Below are 6,569 nucleotides of genomic sequence, written 5' to 3'. Positions count from 1 at the left end.
CACACGCTTGTTGATTGCTCACCAAAGCTAGCTAGCATAGTTTGGTGTCAGAAGTGGGATCCAAAACCCTCCATTGTCTTAACAAAGGAATAACAGTATTGGTACTGGAGACTGAGAGCATGCTGAGAATGACTGACTGGCAGAATGTTAATGAACTGCCTAGTGACTGCCTCGCTTGTTTGCCTAATTGCTGTGATGCCCTTGGGAATATATCCATACTTTTCTGGTAAAGTCTTTTTATGTTTTGCTTATCAAAGCCATGCCTGTTTCAAACTGAGACTGAATGACATGACATGTGTAAGTGCCACAGCATGAATCTCAGAAAGCTCTATGGCTCACCGTAGATCCAAGAGTTAAACACTAAGATCTTCTCTCTTTTTGTGTCACCACACTGGAACATACATTGCTGGACCTCCGTTTCTTTTATTACTGAAGACCATGATTATTTAGATCAGGAAACTTTTGTTCCTGGGCTGTAACAAAAGGCTGTACACACCTACAGTAGACCTTCAGAACCACAGTCATCCATCCACGATCTAAACAAGACCTTCAGAACCACAGTCATCCATCCATGATATAAACAAGACCTTCAGAACCACAGTCATCCATCCATGATATAGACAAGACCTTCAGAACCATAGTCATCCATCCACGATATAGACAATACCTTCAGAACCACAGTCATCCATCCACGATCTAAACAAGACCTTCAGAACCACAGTCATCCATCCATGATATAGACAAGACCTTCAGAACCATAGTCATCCATCCACGATATAGACAAGACCTTCAGAACCACAGTCATCCATCCATGATATAGACAAGACCTTCAGAACCACAGTCATCCATCCATGATATAAATAAGACCTTCAGAACCACAGTCATCCATTCATGATATAGACAGGACCTTCAGAACCACAGTCATCCATCCACGATCTAAACAAGACCTTCAGAACCACAGTCATCCATCCATGATATAGACAAGACCTTCAGAACCATAGTCATCCATCCATGATATAGACAAGACCTTCAGAACCACAGTCATCCATCCATGATATAGACAAGACCTTCAGAACCACAGTCATCCATCCATGATCTAAACAAGACCTTCAGAACCACAGTCATCCATCCATGATATAAACAAGACCTCCAGAACCACAGTCATCCATCCATGATATAAACAAGACCTTCAGAACCACAGTCATCCATCCATGATATAAACAAGACAGAAAATGGCACCTGACAGAAAGATTACGTGACCTGTGTGGTCCAGTGATTATAGTGCCACTGACCCTGGTACACGTATACCAGAGTGGACATGGGTTCAAATCCAATCCTCTGACTCGATCTCCTCCAATCTTTCCTGGCTTCTCTCTACGGTCCTCTGTTCAATGCCAACCATTAAAACATATGAAAGGAGTGGGGGGGGGGGGGGCAAAAGAGAGATGACAAAAGACCTTGTCTCAATCTAATTATTTTAGACTGTGGCTGTGCTTCCACCACGACCTGCCCACTCATTAAATCCCCATGGTGGTTTAGTTTGTTCATCTGCTGAAATCACTAAAGTGGTTTTACATGAATGTTATTTGGTTCCTCTGTGTGTTTAACATTGGTTTCAGATTGTAAAGCCCCGATTACCAAACAGTCCCATCTTTCAAAGGCTGTGTCTGTCTGTTTGTCTGTCTGTTTGTCTGTCTTCTCAGCAGTTGGTTTATTACCATAGCGGGAAGGAAGTCTTTCTCCAGCTGCACAGAACAGAACACACACACACACAGTACATCTCGCTCAGTATCAGCCAGCTTTATAATGACATGGATCAGGAGCATATATGTCAGGAGCACACACAGACCTTTTCACCTACCACTGCCTTCTCTCTCTTTCTCTGCTTGATCAATCTCCCAGAGAGCTACAGCTGCCTGCTTCATCAGAACCAGTGTGACGATGGTTTATTAAAGAAATGAGACCTACGTGTGTGTATGTGTGTGTGTGTGTGTGTGTGTGTGTGTGTGTGTGTGTGTGTGCGTGCTCAGCATGGCTGCTCATTACAGAGAGGTAACACGGCTAGATGGGGCGGGCACATTTTTAAATACATTTTTATTTAACTAGGCAAGTCGATTTAAGAACAAATACTGATTTACAACTACGGCCTACCACATATAGGACTGTCAGTGTCAGGTGACACAGCCACCAGGTGACCGTTCTGGCTAAGATGACGCAGGTAGCCCTGATATAACAGCCATTCTGCATGATCAGGGGCCTAGCATCAAGCATCTCAGAGCAGGAGTGCTGATTTAGGATCAGTTTAGCCTTTTAGATCACAATGAGAAAAAGACATGGACAGGGGGGACTTGATCCCAGATCAGCACTCCTACGTTGAGACGCTTGATAGTGTGCTGTACGGCCCCTGGGGTGCGTCTCAACAGTCTAGAAAACTCAGGAAATCATTACAACAAATGACATATAGATCTATTTTTATTCATAAAAGATGAACCCTCCCGGGTGGCGCAGTGGTCGTGCTAGCTGCGCCACCAGAGTCTCTGGGTTCGCGCCCAGGCTCTGTCGCAGCCGGCCGCAACCGGGAGGTCCGTGGGGCGACGCACAATTGGCATAGCGTCGTCCGGGTTAGGGAGGGTTTGGCCGGTAGGGATATCCTTGTCTCAGTATGTAAAAATGTAATAAAATGTATGCACTCTACTGTAAGTCGCTCTGGATAAGAGCGTCTGCTAAATGACTAAAATGTAAATGTAAATAAATACAAGTAAGCCTACCCATAAATACTGTTATATTTATGAACAGTATAAACCATTTAAGTCTGAATGTCATCATATATAAATCATGAACAACAGGCCTTATACATGTTCTAACAAACTGGAAAGATGTTAAATAAAAGCAGATCTATAAATAAAATGTTAGCTGTGCTCCAAATAGCACCCTATTCCTGTTATAGTGCACTATTTTGGACCGGGAATCATAGGGCTCTGGTTAAAAGTAGCGTACTATATAGAGAATAGGGTTCCATTTGGGACACAACCTTACACACTTCCGCTCCGTCACTGCTCTCTTCCACAGTCATTTGGCCGTCTCCTTGTGTTTAACCTGTTTGTAAATCGCCTGTGTGTGTGTGTGTGTGTGTGTGTGTGTTTTCTCTCTCTCCTGTCCATGGGTGTGTGTGTGTTTTCTCTCTCTCCTGTCCATGGGTGTGTGTGTGTTTTCTCTCTCTCCTGTCCATGGGTGTGTGTGTGTTTTCTCTCTCTCCTATCCATGTGTGTGTGTGTGTGTGTGTGTGTTTTCTCCCCTGTGCATGTGTATGTGTGGATCTCTTCCCCAATGAACCGCAAGAATGAGGACTCTTCAATATTTCATGAGAACCGGAAGAGAGTTTATGCTCTGGGGACTGCACCGAAAATGAGCACACGTTCAATTTCACACCCCAAGTACACCCCAGGTGAACACACACACACACACCTGTAGGTCTCATTTCTTTAATGAACCATCTTCAGAATGACACTGGTTCTGATGAGATTATCTCAGAGAGCCAACACAAGTCTTCAGGTCTCAGGCAAGGTTACTCATCATAGTTCACTAACTCAATTTGCTTAGGTAAATTGATTGAATAAATGATATGGTAGATATTAAACCAGAGATGTTTTCAACAGTTACTTGCATTTGAATAATCAACTAAATGAGGCTTGATTAGAAATAGAAACATGCATGAACTAGATTCTCAGTTTACAGAGATTGGCCTACTAAAGTATTTTTAATGTTTGATTCTGTTTTGGGGTGATTCCCCAGGCAATTACTTTATGGCATCTATGCTGGAGCCTTATGCTGCGTTTGTAACCAAGTGGGAAGTGGGAATTTACCACACACCAGGAGAAATACACTTGAACAGCCCTCTAACTGGTAATAACTTGTAGGAAATCTTCCCTGATCTCCGACTTCTACCAAATGCTGATCTCTGACATCACCTACTAGGAAAAGGACATCGATAACAGCATTTTCGACAGTTAAAAAACATGAATTACGAGAAGTAATCTATTAATATAATTGTTTTACTAATTTGTTTACAAGCATGATAGCTGTACTTTTAGTGTATGTTTGACACAGCTTTTGGTCATTAGCCAATAAGCTACCCAGGAAAGGGATGAAAATAGCCCATATTAATATATGTAGCCTTAGAAATAAGGTTAATGAAATCAATAACTTGCTAACTGTAACGGCAGATTTCCTCCTCTTCGTCTGAAGAGGAGGTGTAGCAGGGATCGGACCAAGACGCAGCGTAGTAAGTGTCCATGTTTTAATATAATCAACTGAACATGACACAAATACAAAATAACAAAGTAACCCTAACCGAAAACAGTCCCGTGTGGCACAAACACTGACACAGGAAACAAACGCCCCCAAACCAACAGTGAAAACAGGCTACCTAAATATGGTTCCCAATCAGAGACAATGAAAAACACCTGCCTCTGATTGAGAACCATATCAGGCCAAATGACAAACCTAAACATAGAAACACAGAACATAGACTGCCCACGCCAACTCACGCCCTGACTATACTAACTAAAGACAAAACAAAGGAAAATACAGGAAATAAGGTCAGAAACGTGACACTAACATTAGATAACATTCATATATTTGCCATTTCTGGGACTCACTTAGATAGTTCATTTGATGATACAGCAGTAGCAATACAAGGATATAACATCTATAGAAGAGACAGGAATGCTTATGGGGGAGGTGTGACTGTATATATTCAGAGCCATATCCCTGTAATGCTTAGAGAAGATCTTATGTCAAGTATTATTGAAGTGTTGTGGTTGCAGGTTCACCTGGCACATCTAAAGCATTTTCTTTTGGACTGTTGCTATAGGCCACCAAGTGCTGACAGTCAGTATCTAAATAATATGTGTAAAATACTTGATAGTGTATTTTATGTAAACAGAGAGGTCTACTTTCTCGGGGACCTGAATATTGACTGGTTTTCATCAAGCTGTCCGCTCAAGAGGAAGCTTCTCACTGAAACCAGTGCCTGTAATCTGGTTCAGGTTATTAATCAACCTACCAGGGTGTTTACAAACACTACAAGAAAAGATAATCCACAAGTATTGATCACATTTTTGTATCCGTACCCATTGGATGCAGTGATCAAAATATAGTGGCTATATCCAGGTAAGCCTAAGTTCCAAAAGCTGGGCCTAAAATAGTGTATAAGAGATCATACAAAATATTTATCTGTGACTCTTATGTGGATGATGTTCAAAAATATTTGTTGGTCTGATGTGATTAATGAGGAGCATCCAGACGCTGCTCTTGATGAGTTTATTGATAAACCTATTAAGAAACGGACTGTTAGAACTGTTAAGGCTCCATAAGGAATTGAAAACCTTTATGGCTGAAAGAGATGGGGCAAAAGGAGTGGCTAATAAGTCTGGCTGCACATCTGACTGGCTGACTTTTCAAATTGAGAAATGATGTGATTAAACTCAACAAAAAGAAGAAGAAACTGTACTATGATGCCAAGATCATTGATATAAAGAATGATGGAAAAAGAATTGTGGGCAGAAAGAGAAATTCAACTCCATCTTTCATCGAATCAGATGGCTTCATCACAAAACCATTTTAAGTTGCCAATTATTTTAATGATTACTTCATTGATAAAGTGGGCAAACTTAGGCAGGAAATGCCAACAACGAACAGTGAGCCATCGTAATCATGTATTAAAAAAAACTAATAATGAAAGAAAAGCATTGCAAGTTGGAATTTTGTAAAGTTCGTGTGGGAGAGGTGGTAAAATTACCTGTGGCGGCAGGGAGCCTAGTGGTTAGAGTGTTGGGCCAGTAACCAAAAGGTTGCTAGATCAAATTCCCGAGCTGACAAGGTAAAAATCCTGAACAAGGCAGTTAACCCACTGTTCCTAGGCTGTCATTGTAAATAAGAATTTGTTCTTAACTGACTTGCCTAGTTAAATAAAGGTTAAATAAATACACAAATAATAATGACAAACCTCCTGGCCTTGACAACTTATGTAGATGGAAAGCTACTGAGAATGGTAGCTGACTCTATAGCCACTCCTATCTGTCATATTTTTAATCTGAGCCTAGAGGAAAGTCTTTGTCCTCCGGCCTGGAGGGACGCCAAAGTCATTCCGCTACCCAAGAGTGGCAAATCGGCCTTTACAGGTTCTAACAGCAGACCTATCAGCTTGCTGCCAGATCTTAGCAAACTTTTGGAAAAAATGGTGTTTGACCAAATACAATGCTATTTATCTGTAAACAAATTAACAGCAGACTTTCAGCATGATTTTGATTATAAGAAGATTATGGGAGCTGTACTGTTATATTTCAGTGCAGCCTTTGATATTATTGAGCCTAACCTGTTGTTGAGAAAACGTATGTGTTATGGCTTTTCAACTTCTGCCATATTGTGGATTCAGTGATTGGTCTTCCCGCCCAGTGATTGGTCTTCCCGCCCAGTGATTGGTCTTCCCGCCCAGTGATTGGTCTTCCCGCCCAGTGATTGGTCTTCCCGCCCAGTGATTGGTCTTCCCGCCCAGTGATTGGTCTTCC

At 41.7% G+C, this 6,569-nt stretch overlaps 1 long non-coding RNA gene across 1 annotated transcript in view; it reads right to left on the bottom strand.

The window, feature by feature from the left end:
- Positions 1-14: 14 nt before the first annotated feature.
- LOC129845736 (uncharacterized) overlaps positions 15-6,569 on the bottom strand; it is a 32,946-nt gene continuing 26,391 nt past the window's right edge. The window contains exons 7-10 of the long non-coding RNA XR_008758081.1: positions 1,068-1,147; positions 908-987; positions 668-747; positions 15-547 (exon numbers count right to left, since the gene is read on the bottom strand). This is a non-coding gene — a long non-coding RNA (uncharacterized LOC129845736). The remainder of the gene's footprint in view (positions 548-667; positions 748-907; positions 988-1,067; positions 1,148-6,569) is intronic.

The sequence above is a fragment of the Salvelinus fontinalis genome, unplaced genomic scaffold, assembly GCF_029448725.1.
Source record: "Salvelinus fontinalis isolate EN_2023a unplaced genomic scaffold, ASM2944872v1 scaffold_0354, whole genome shotgun sequence".
Lineage (NCBI taxonomy): Eukaryota > Metazoa > Chordata > Actinopteri > Salmoniformes > Salmonidae > Salvelinus > Salvelinus fontinalis.
This window is presented reverse-complemented; position numbering and strand designations above follow the sequence as displayed.